Here is a 13013-nt window from a genome sequence, read left to right as displayed (position 1 = left end):
GTAGGGGCCATCCTGGTGACAATACTTCTTGGGTTCATATCCAGACTCTTCCATGTACTGATGAAATGGGAGAGTTCCCTGATCCCCCTCGCAGAAATTGTGACAAGTGTGTCTCACCTGTTCAATCGCCCCACTGCTCAAACCCCATGTGGGATGGGGAGCATGCAGACAGGCAAGTGCAGAGGCTGGGGTGAGTGCTTTGGGCTCTGGCCCGTGGTAGTGTCCAGGAGTTACAAAGGTCTTTCAGCTTTGCCATCCACAGCTTAATGGTCCCTCTGTCTTTTTGCAAGGGCAGAGGGCCAGTGTGACAGCTTTCTGTATCTCGAGCTCTTCCCCAGCATCCCAGAAAAATCCGGTCACACACGGGCTTGAAGGATGAATGCAAGGTTTTATTGAGTGGTGGAAGTGGCTTTCAGTGGGATGGATAGGGAGCGGGACTAGGCCCGACTCCTGTCCGACCACCCCACAGCCGAACTCCTTTTGGAGTTCAGATGTTCCTCCTCTTCTCTCTCTCTCTGCCGCATCGTTCTGCCATCTGTCTGCTGGTCTGTTTCTGAAACCTGGTGTTCAGGGTTTATATGGGTGCAGGATAGGGGGCATTGCAGGCCAAAAGGCAACTTTTTGGGCACAAAAACAGGAATGCCTGATCTCATTTAGGGCCATGGGTGTACAGGCTTGAGGGTGGGGCCTTTGCCTAGGAACTGCTCTCTTCTACCCAGTATTTCCTGGTCTCCGGTCCATATCACTAGTTGTATGAGTGTCAGCAAGTTACCTAATTTCTCAGTGCTTCCATTTCCTGATCTGTAAAGTAGAGAACCACAGAAAGAGTCAATCATTTCCACATTTGTACTAACCTGCAGCTGGCATGTACATATATATCTCTATATACACTGTAGCAATTTGTCCACATATTGTATCTCCCTTACCAGACTGAGAACTCCCTGAGAGAAGGATGACTTACCATTCTTCTTTGGATAGGACTGTTGTCTGACTCATCTTTGTTTCCCTAGTGCCTGGCAATAATAGGCAGTCAACAAATACTGCTTGAATGAATGAGCATATGTAGTTCATTCATCCATCTATTTGCCTATTAATTATAATACAAACAACACTAACTTGGATTCTCATCAGGAACATGTGCATAATTTTTCAACAGATTAAAAGGTAGGTGTAAATAAAAACTATTGTAAAATGATGGAGCAAGCGGGTATCATGAAATAGGCAAGGGTATGAGGTAGGGGAAATTATCCATTTCCTCAATTACTAAGGAAGTTTTATGGAGGAAGTGGGATTTCTGTAATAGCTTGATGATAAACTTCTTAGAGAACTGTCTTTGAGATCTGCAATCTTCCATTAGAGCCTCACCTAACTTTAAGATTTTTGCCTTTGGGTGTTGACTAACTCAATGAATACAGCAATGCTGATTATCAGAAACATTTGAATTTGAAAGTCAGAGCTCAGGTGTTCTGCTTGGAGTTAATTTGTGATTTTGTATAATCAAAAATGTCTGTATCTCTTTAAGCCTCTGGCATACTTGATTAGCAAACCCATTCCTTTCTAATAACCTAAAAACAGCTATTAGGGATGCATATGTGGCAATACTTTGTGCCCTAAAAAAACTCAGAGCAGCTTTTGCATATTCATCAGCCATAACCACAAAGACTTTGCTTGATTAAAGAAGTTTCCTGTTTTCTACCATTTTGTTTTTCGAGTTGTATGAATGTGGAATGATTAAAATTCCCATGGTCCCACAAATACATCTCTCAGATGTTTTGCTGATAATTGGATTTGCTTTGAGGCTATCTGATCATCAGTGTTTCTTCTACTCTTTCACATTCCAGTTACATTTTGAATATGGACCATGATCTGGGTCCATATTCAAATCAGCATCATATTGAGAAAGAAGAAAGGAAAAGGTACGGAGAGCATGGAGCATAAGGGAAAAGACATTGACCCAGTACAGGGATTGTGATCTTTGAGAAGCTGCATCACAAGGATTGTTTACTCCCTTAGAGGGATGATATTGGGAGCACAGGCAGAAGATGCCTGTGTTTATGGGGCCAGGCTGAGCCTTTTGATAATACAGATACATAGCCTTTTGAGCATATATGGAAGAAGCAACCTTTGGGCTTTCAGACAAGGGGAGAACAGGTGGGAGGATAAACAATGGAATGGCAGGATATACTTTTCTTTCCTCCTTCCCTTCTTCCATATCCCTCTCTGCCCTAAAACTTCAGCCACCATATCCAGAGCCATACTTAGACAGTCCATTCATTTTGTCAATGAATTTGTAATGTGCAACCAAGATTAGTCAATGTCCAGTCAGGAGACAGAAACCACACCAATAATTTGAACAGAAAATTTTTAATATAAAGTAATATTAGCTAGTAAATGGCAACTGATTACTAAAAGACATAAGACAGGAAATATAAATGCAGAGAACTACTGCTCTTTGGCATTAGGAAGATTGTCCAAGGAAGGGAATAAGAACTTGATGGAGCATCTTCCCCTTCATCAGAAGGGTGAGATTCAGGCCTTCTTGGAATCCATGGACCATAAAGTGAGACATTTGCTGTGCTGCCAGCAGGCTAGGGCTGGCCTCTTGCTTTGGTATCAGCAAAACTTGCCAGAGAGTAAGTGTCACTGGGTCTTTCACACAGCACCAGTTGCCATGTCATAGGAAAGAAAAAAAGCATATCAGAACTAGGAAAAGAATTTCCTTCCTTCCCAGTGTCTTGCAAAGTCCTCTCTTGATGAAGCCTAACATTGACCAGCTATCAAAGGAGAAATATTTATGGAGTCTAGCTTGAGTTTCACAAGGCAAGACAAAAAGAGGGTAGATCTGGAATTGAGAGGCAGTCTATTGGTACCTGGAATAACACCTTGCTGGCCCAGAGGTATGGTGATTAACAAGATAAAGTAAGGTTCTGGTCAGGTGATTAACAAAATAAAGTAAGGTTCTCCTTGTCACCTACCATCTAAAGTGAATATAGAGAAGTGAAAAGGTGAGGCCAGGCGTGTAATCCCTCACACCTATAATCCCAGCACTTTGGGAGGCTGAGGCAGGCAGATCACCTGAGGTCAAGTGTTTGAGACCAGCCTGGCCAACATGGCAAAACCCTGTCTCTACTAAAAATATAAAAAATTAGCCGGGCATGGTGGTGTGTGCCTGTAATCCCAGCTACTAGGGAAGCTAAGGCGGGAGAATCACCTGAACCTGGGAGGCAGAGGTTGCAGTGAGCCAACATTGTGCCATCCAGGCAGCAGAGCAAGACTCTATCTCAAAAAAAAAAAAGGAGAAGTGAAAAGGCCATGGCCAAGGTAGGTATTAAGGGATAACATAAAATCCTTCTACCTACCAAGAAAAGGTATGTATAATAACAATTATATACTACTGTGTGCTAAGTACTCTGCTAAATGCCAAATATATATTATTTAATGTAATCCTCATAGTTCAAAGAGAGATTGGCATCCCAATTTTATAGATGAAAAAAATTAAACCACTCTGTTTTTCCATTCTGCAGAAGACTTTTCCAATTCAAATTCCTTTCTAACATGACTTAGCAAGAAGTTTCACCTGAAATCTTTATCAAGCTAAAAAAACAAATGTTTTTAGTGAGATTATTTGGTGGCCAGCTGAGAGTGAGAAAAGACACTAGAAATGTACATGTGCTGAGGAAGGGAGCCTGGATGGGGAAGCTGGAACTTCGCCATAGACAAACATGGTTCCTTTCATGAGGTTACCTGAAAATGGCATGGCCCTGGGAAGTCAGCCATCTCTCCTGTCACCTCCAGCAATCTGCTTAGCTTTCTTATTTCTGCCTTGATTAATTATGTGTTTAAGCCAATTAAGCATGTTTCATCTTAGTATATTTAGATAATTGACAGCAAACGTTAAAAAGTCATAGAATAATGTGGATAATTGAGGAGGTGCTGAGAGACTGCGGGGGAAATGGTAACAATGAGTATGGTATTTTTTTCTCTCTCTCCGTTTTTTTCTTAAAAAGAGAAAGAGTCTCAGTCTGTCACCCAAGCTGGAGTCTGGAATGCAGTGGTGCGATCATAGTTCATTGCAGCCTCTGACTCCTGGGCTCAAGCGATCCTCCTGAGTAGCTGGAACCATAGGGGCATATCACCATGCCCAGATAAATTTCTAAAAAGTTTTTTGTAGAGTCAGAGTCTTGCCATGTTGCCCAGGTTGGTCTCGAACTTCTGGGCTCAAGCAGTCCTCCTACCTCAGCCTCCTGAAGCACTGGGATTACACGTGTGAGCCACTGTGACTGGCCTAAGTATGGTTTTTGGGTTTTGGGTGGGGGGTTTGTTTTGTTTTTTTGAGACAGAGTCTCACTCTGTCACCCAGGCTGGAGTGCAGTGGTGCAATGTTGGCTCACTGCAACCTCCACCTCCCAGGTTCAAGCGATTCTCCTGTCACAGCCTCCCAAGTAGCTGGGATTATGGGCACACACCACCATGCCCAGCTAAGTTTTGTATTTTTAGTAGAGACAGGGTTTCACCATATTGTCCAGGTTGGTCTCAAACTCCTGACCTCAAGTGATCCACCTGCCTTGGTCTCCCAAAGTTCTGGGATTACAGGCATGAGCCACTGTGCCCGGCCAGTATTTCTATTTTAGCAAATCTAAGACTGACTCTACATATCACAGATCTAATTGTTTATCATAAGTATTTGAAAATACTGGGGAGAACAATTGATAGATTATAAATAAAACACAACATTGTTTCTGGAATAGTAAAATCTCTCAGGGTTACCTAATTTCTTTCAGGAACATAAGAGCCCTTATGAATCAGGAGACCACTTGGACAAGGTTGGTCAAGGAAAATGATGTATATTCAATGTTGACTTTCACAGGACTTGGGATATTGCTTAGCATAATTTATTATTTAATAACTTGTAAAAATAAGGTCTATATCACGCAACCATAAGTGAATTCAGTTTCAGGTCAGGAATATAAGAAATAGCCATTAAAGTTAATTCTCCTACCAGTAATATTTAGCCTCTTTTTCATCATCAAATCCTTGAATAATGTTCTCTACAGGAGGTCCATGAAATGGGAAGGTGGCATCAATGAATATTAAGTGAGCAGTTATTTGAAGGTGTTGTAATCAGGATTCCAGGTAACTTTAATAAAACAGTAGAAAGTTCAGAAACACAGAAATTAAGGTTATCTCAAGGACAGATACAAAGTGATGCTTGCAAACATTTAGACTACAAGCCGCACAGAAGGGAAGAATCAAAGGACACGGTGCAATGCGAGTCTAGGGTAAACAGATACCATAGAGTGACACATGTACAAGCTGGCATACTCATTGGGATGGGAGGACTCTGGGCTTTCAGAGCTTCCCGAAATGGTCTTTGTATGGCAGACTATTAGTAACTCAACAAAATTCTGTCTTCTCTTTCACATGGGTGCTGTATTTCACAACCTTCCCTACAGTTAGTTAAGTGGGGCCATACAACTGATCATGACCAATGGAACTGAGATGGCACAATTCCCTTGGCCGCTTCATGGGACCCCTCACAAAGGGGATGGCTCATTTGCTCAGCAACCATGCACTCAAACCCCTTACAGGAAGGAGAGCATGCAGGTGAGCTGGGGTGAGTGCTGTTGGGCTCCAGGCCCATGGCAGTGTCTAGGGGTGTTACAGTGCTCCTTTAGCTTTGCCATCCATGGACAGCTAAGTGTTAACCAGCTCAGTGGAGAGTCAGGGTGACAGCTTTTTACACCCTGCCCTCTTGGTACCTGGGTCCTTGTCCAGCATCCAGGAAGAATCAGGTCACACAGACTTGAAAGATGGTGAATGCAGGAATTGAATTGAGTGATGGAGGTGGCTGTCAGCAAGGTGGACAGGGAGCTGGAAAAGGGATGGAGTGGGAAGATGATCTTCCCCTGGAGTTTGACCATCCTGTGGCCAATCTCCCCTATGACCATTCCCCAGCCAAATTTCTCTCAATGTTCAGATGTTCCTCTTCTTTTCTTCTCTGCCATGTCATTCTGCTGTTCTTCTGCTCATGGAGCCTGGGGTTTGGGTTTTATATGGACGCAGGATAGGGGGGCATAGTGGGCCAAAAAGCAACATTTTGGCATGAAAACAGCAATGTCTGTTGTCATTTAGGGCTGTGGGTCCAGGCTTGAGGGTAGAGCCCTTGCCAGGGACCCTACTTTCCTGCCTCCTGTCTGTATCAGAATGTACACAAAAGTGATGTGGGCTTTTTCTCAGCAGAAACTTTAAAGAATGAAAGTTCTTCCTCCACTCCTTCCTTCCTCTTCTGCAGCCTAGATAACAGTAAAAACAGGACCCAAGAGGATGAAAGAGCCAGACGTGGAAAATTTCTGGATCCTCAAATCACTCCATAGAGGAAAGCTGCCCACTCACAAGAAATAACCACCTTTGTCTGTTATGTGACCAAGAAATAAACGTCTCTTATATTTGAGACATTATATTGTTTTTGAACATCACCACAACTAGAAGAGAAAATGGTACATTGAAGTAGAGTGCTATCTTAACAGAAACAAAAATGGTGTATAGCCTAAGCTTAGCAATTGGGCAGTAGACAAAGGAACACAGATGCCACAATGTGGAAAGAAAGATTACCAGTGTAACGTAGTGACGAAACATTTGATAAAGGTATCAGTTGAACTTGGAAGATAAGGCAAGTGTCTGTTGACGCTACAGCTCTAAGGAAAGTAGTTGGAAATACCTGGGATGTTAGTATATCTTAGTCCTTCTCACTCATAGAAAGGTATTACAAGACATAGCTGAATTCAGGAAGAAATAGACAGGTTTACAAGCAGAAATAAAAAGGAATCTGGGGTCTGAAAGGACAGGAAAATCAGGCTGATTCTAGATCCTAAACACACACAAAAAAAGACTAAAGATGGTTTCAAGCAAAGAATATCCATTAAGATTTCTCAGGTTTGCAAAGTAGCTTAGATTAGGGAGTTACTTTTCTACCTTTCCACCCCAGCCTACTCTTTCAGATGTCCTCAAAGTAGCTTCCATTAAGTTGAAGAGAGGGGGAAAGCCATGGGGGCCAGGAAGCAAAATAATAATAATAATAATAATAATAATAATAATAATAATAATACAGATTTGAGAATTACATCTAGGAAAGAACTTAAAGTGTGGTTACTTAATGAAACTTCCTAGGAGAAAATAAACCAGAAGCACATATAGTTTCTGAGACGTGGCCCACAATATCACAGACCTGACCAAAATATAAAATAAAATAAAATTTTGCAAGATAAAGCATTATACAACTATCAGGACCTCAAACCTGAACAAACCAGAAGTTGACTGCGAAAGCTGCTTGCCTCCAAGGAGTGCATACTCACCTATATCCACTTCAGATGTGGCCAGGAAGAATAATGAGCAAAGGAGAACCTCCTAGAGAAAACCAGAGAACAGGACAGTTAGTTCCAGAGATACCAGAGAGCAGATGCTGGGTCCAACTAAGAACCTTTCTCCACTGCCAAATCAGGGAGTCTTTGCCATGCCCACGGAGACAGGTGTCATCATGACCTGAGTCTGTGATCGCACACCTCTGCGTTCCTCCTGTTCTGAAAGGGAGATGTTATTGTGGATATCCTGTCTCTGCCGAGCACCATAAATGGTAAAAGGGAGGGTACAGGGGGCAGGTAATCTGCTTGTTAGTTTGTTTGTCTTAGAGCGTAAAGAGCCATACCTGGACTTATTGGAGAAAACTGCTTCTGAAGAGCCTTTGGGTGGTCCCCTCAAGCAGATATATAGTGAGTAAAAGAGCACAGTGACTAGTCATCAAAAATTGAATTCTTCTGGGCCCATATCCCATAGGCTTTTTACAAGTAGGAGTGATGCTGTGTATAAGAGACAGCCAGTGGAGAGGAAGCCGAAGTGATGAGTGCCCCCTATAGTCCAAGGCTTTGTAACCCTCCTTCCTATCCACTGGCTGTGCATGACTATGACAAAGCCTTAGGGTATAGTGGATCTGTAAACTGAACAAGGCCTAGTCTTCAAATCACCACATGGTGCAAAATCATCCACCAGCAAGGAATATTGACCTCAGAAATGAGGGAAAACTATTTAGTTTGAGCTGATATACATTCTGGTCTATCTGTTGCCATAGCTGGTGTTACTTTAATAGAACCAGTATCTCTAAAACTGACCCTTTTTGTGGGACTTCTAGCCATAAACCTTGTAGATCCACTGACTATCACAGATCAGTAGGTCCCCACATCCATGGGTTCCATATTCACATATTCAAACAACCATGCATGGAAAACATGCAAAAAGAAAAAAAACCAATACCATAATACAAAAATACAAATTTTTAAAATATAACAGCTATATAGCATTTACATTGTATTAGGCATTATAAGGAATCTAGAGATGTTTTAAGGTATACAGGAGAATGTGTGTAGGTTGTATGCAAATACTAGTCCATTTTATATCAGGAACTTGAGCATCTGCAAATTTTGGTATCCATGCGGATCCTGGAACCAATCCCCCTTCGATACCAAGGGATGACTGTAGTTTATATTTTAAAAAAGCTAACGCAGACTGAGAACTTAACAAGCATACTCATTCCACAAACAGATCTAAATGGAATACTCTATGTTGGGCATTGGATGAATCACACATGGTATTGTGAGGACACGGCCATGAGTAGAAACTGGACCTTCAGACAAGGAGCTTAGAGAGGTTTATGAGGTCATCTGGAGCAAAAAAGAGAGAGCAAAAAAACGCACCTGGGTGTGGTGGCTCACGGCTGTAATCCCAACACTTTTGGAGGCCAAGGAGGGTGGATCACCTGAGGTCAGGAGTTCGAGAGCAGCCCAGCCAACATGGTGAAACCCCGTCTCTACTAAAAATACAAAAAAATTAGGCATAGTGGCAGGTGCCTGTAATCCCAAGCTATCTGGGAGGCTGAGGCAGGAGAATCGCTTGAACCCAGGAGGTGGAGGTTGCAGTGAGCCGAGATCGCACCATTGCACTCCAGTCTGGGCAAAAAGAGTGAAACTCAATCTCAAAAAAAATAAATAAATAAAAAGTAAAAATTAAAAAAAAATAAAAAAACCCAAAGTTGATAGAACCTCTCTACAGATTTTTCTCTAATCTCCAAATATGTCCTATGTTTCCCAGTCTCTGAGCCTTGTATGTACATATGTAGAAACAAATTCCACAAATGTTTATTAAGGGACTCTGTGCCTGTTCTAGATGCTGAGGGATACAGCAGGAAACACAGCAAACAATCCCTGTCCTTAAGAAACTTCATATTGTAATGGAGGGAGATTAACAAAAAATAAGTAAAAAAATATAGTATATCAGTTGGTCATAGTTGTAGAGAAAAGTAAAGCAGGGGAAAAGGTGAGGGAGCTAGAATGTGATTTTAAATGGAATTAATAGGGAAGACAACATTGACAAGGTGGCATTTGAGCAAAGCTCTGAAGGAGGCGAGGGTGAGCTGTTATTGCCACATCTCTGGGAATAACCACCCCTTCCTTCTTTACCAGGCAGAAGGGTCAGTCTCAGACACTAGCTCATCAGAAAGCTTTTGCTAACTGCTACAACCAGATGTGTTCCTTCTATTTTTTCGAGTCCTTGAAGATCTTTGTTATTCTCTCACACGATCTGTTCTCAGATTCTGGTTGCCTTACTGAAACACATGTTCTCATTCACTCCAGTGTTTTGAGGAACAACAAACCAATTTGATTAGGATAACCCAAGGTTAATAAGTTGTAGCTCTATTTACCTTAACCCCACACAACCTCCATCACCAGCTGACATATTTTGAAATTGACAATTGACATTTTCTCAACATCATTTCACCCTTTCCAATCAAATTACTGTTCACACACCCTTTCCACATACAAATTCTGCCTTTCATGCCTAATATACGAAGGAAACTTTTTTAAAAAAGATGTAAGCTTTTTAATCAGAAGGACAAAAAATGTTAATAACACCATATGAAAGAGACTGGAGGCAAAAGCAGAGCAAAACCAAACTATTGCAGAACTGCAGTTTCAGTTTGATCTGAGGTTAGCAAAGAGAAGTTTTAGAAATAACCTAGCACTGAGTGTTTCAGTGTTTTGGCTACTCTCAAAAGGAAGGTAGAAGGGAAAAATCTAATTTGTCTGGGTAGTTTTTTCAGACTATCCTACCAAATATGTACTACCATAACCCCAGGTGATCATAAAGGAATACTTAGTAAATACTGATTATAGATCTGAGGGTTTCTAATACTGTTCAAAGAATCCACAGTTATCTATCTTAAACTTTTTTCAACAAAAATCTATGGACATGCTTTAGGGACTATGAGTTTCACTTAGTAGCCATTTTAAACGTATAGATCCTTTCTTCCATTTAATAACATTCTTCATTCCACTTAGAAAATCATCATTCTGAAAGAAGTATAATAAAGTACAGATCTCTTTAAAGAATAAATGTGTTTGTAATTTAATGAGAAGTTAAATACATTGCTAAATGTTTCACTCAAAGAGTTTTGTAAAAAAAGAAAAAAAAATGTTAAAATTGAAACAGTTTATGACAAATGCTGTATCCATCTCCACTTGGGAGGTAAAGAGTACATGTATGTTACTGAAAGCTGAAAGTAACCTCCTGTACTTAATTTGGAAACATTTCAAGAATATAATTCTTGTGCCATATAGAAGCATTATTCATAAAAACAAAATGACCCTTGGAACCAAAAGCATTTTCTTAAAGTAATAGATCAGATTGAACTTCAAAAATAGGAACTTATTTCTTTTCAGTATGGTCACACAAAAATCATTTTTGTCACGCTTAGCTTCTTGCTTATAACGGGACCATTGGCTTTTGGGCTCTTTTTTTTTTCTTTTCTTTTCTTTTTTCCTTTTTAAGGAAGATACAGAAAGCACAGAATTATAAAACTCTACTTATGTAACACTTTTCTATTAAGGGGTTCCAAATTATTTATAAAATGTTAGCTCATTTAATTCTCACAGCTCCCAAGCAGGTTCAGAAATGACATGTGGTATTTATGATGGGCTTTGTCTCAGTTTCTGCTGGGGAACATGAGTCACTTCTACTCTTGCAGCGGAAATGAAGCTATAATTTCCTGACATCCGGTCGAGGCGCTAACCTGACCTCATTCCAACTCTCCAAGTTCAGCAGTTGTGTTCCAATTTTGGTTTTATTTATATTTCTCTAAGATCTGGCAGTGAACTGTCATAAATCATGCCTTCATGCAGGACTTGATGAGATGAGGGACAGGAAGGAAGCCTTTTAGTAGATATCAACTTTTGTTTCTGTTTTAAGGGAAGTAAACATTTAGGGTACTTCACTCTTAGCACATCAGTTACTCCTCCAATGAGTAACTCCTTTGTGTTCTGACATAGGTAGGATTCAAATGGACTTACAAAAAGTTGGGCATATTTATTTTTGAATAGGTAACAATGTATTGATGTTCAGAATTCAAGATGTTCAAAGGATATACAATTTTTAAAACCCCCTCCTATTCATCTTCTCCAGTCACCCAATTCCTTTTGTAGAGGCAAGCAGTGTCACTAGCTTCTTACAGAGGTATGCTATACAAATCCAAGAAGATAACAGACACAAATATGTATCTCTGCATAAATATGTAGGTATATACATAATACATTAATATGTTATTATACTTATATATCCCTATGTATTAATGTATATCTTTAGATATATTTCTCTTCTCCTTTTTTCCATAAATTATAACAAACTATACACACAGTTTTACTACTTGCTTTCTTCACTTAACATGTCTATGATAATCCATAACAGAATCTAAAAAGCTTCTTCCTTTTTACAACTGCATGTTCTTCTGTTGCCATAGATATACCAGATTTCCTTAACCAGTCTTCTACTGGTATTAGATTTCAAATCTTATGCTGTTATAAACATTGTTGCAAGGAAGAACCTGATAGAAAGTTGTTTCACATATGTACAAATAGAATAAGTTCTCAGAAATAGAATTTTTTGGCCAAAGAGGATATGTACTTTCTTTTATAGATATGTTTCAAATTGCCCTCCATAGAGGTTTTGTCAGTTCACACTCCCACCAGAAATGTATGAAAATTCCTATTTCGCTACTCCCTTGCCAACATATGGTACAATCAAGCTATTTAACTCAGAGACAAAATATACTGAATAATGAGTTTTCCAGTTCTTGAAAAGGATATGTGATATATCAAATGATTTATATTTTCACACATCCACACATTTAAAATAATTTGTACATTATCTTCAAAAACCCCATCATTTTTAGAATATTACTAACCTTAATTTAAAAGTGCTTAAAAGTATGGATCATTTCCCGTTAGCGATGACCATTGCTTTGCCAAAACGATTCTGTGTGGCACATTTCTAAACCTCAGCCAGCTGATAGGTGGTTTTAATAAATACTTGATACTGAATGTTTCCAGTGCTGTCAAAGAACCTGAACAATACTGGAGCTTCTTAGACTAAGATTTGGTGACTATCAAGAAAGTTTGAAAATAATTATTTTCTATGCTGTTTTTTTAAAGTATGTATCTATAGCAGGGTTAAGCATTTCAAAAGGATGTGTAGGTTGATGTTTGTGATATTACGGGTTGAGCCAGAGAGTTCTGCCAAGTGAGAAAGTAGCGTTTATGAGATGTTTAAATGTATGTTGCATGTGCCAGCACAGCTATTCTACTACACATTATTTATGTAGCATTTATAAAGGCGTAATCAAGACATCTGATATTACAAATGAGGATTTGTACTCAACTGTAAATTATGTCACAGATGTCTTGTAATAGTTCTTTCCATTTTCAGCAATTACAGGAAATGCTCAAGATTTTATTATATACATGCATGTACACGTATGCCCAGAGCTTTGCTGCTCTCCATAGAGAGTAGTGTTTTCACAAAGTTCTGAAGTATTAGACCTTATTCAGTTATATAAAATATTTGATTAATATTGCAACCTTAGCTTCTGCATTTATGAAAAAGTATCCATCACCTTCTCTTGTGAACCTTTGTTC

At 39.8% G+C, this 13013-nt stretch overlaps 1 protein-coding gene and 1 long non-coding RNA gene across 3 annotated transcripts in view; one reads left to right on the top strand and one right to left on the bottom strand.

Annotated features, from left to right (window-relative positions):
• CPA6 (carboxypeptidase A6) overlaps positions 1-13013 on the top strand; it is a 308645-nt gene that overhangs the window by 127402 nt on the left and 168230 nt on the right. The window lies entirely within an intron of this gene.
• On the bottom strand, positions 2468-7598 carry LOC108587253. Of its 2 annotated transcripts, XR_004185847.1 has the most exons (4): positions 7353-7598; positions 5760-5871; positions 5000-5137; positions 2468-2649 (listed from the first exon to the last, which is right to left on the bottom strand). It is a non-coding gene; the product is annotated as an uncharacterized LOC108587253 (long non-coding RNA). The 2 variants fall into 2 exon arrangements; XR_004185846.1 differs by lacking the exon at positions 7353-7598 and having other exon boundaries at positions 5760-6329.

Source organism: Papio anubis, chromosome 8, assembly GCF_008728515.1.
Source record: "Papio anubis isolate 15944 chromosome 8, Panubis1.0, whole genome shotgun sequence".
Lineage (NCBI taxonomy): Eukaryota > Metazoa > Chordata > Mammalia > Primates > Cercopithecidae > Papio > Papio anubis.
The sequence above is the reverse complement of the archived record's forward strand: the minus strand, read 5'-3'. Positions and strand labels throughout refer to the sequence as shown.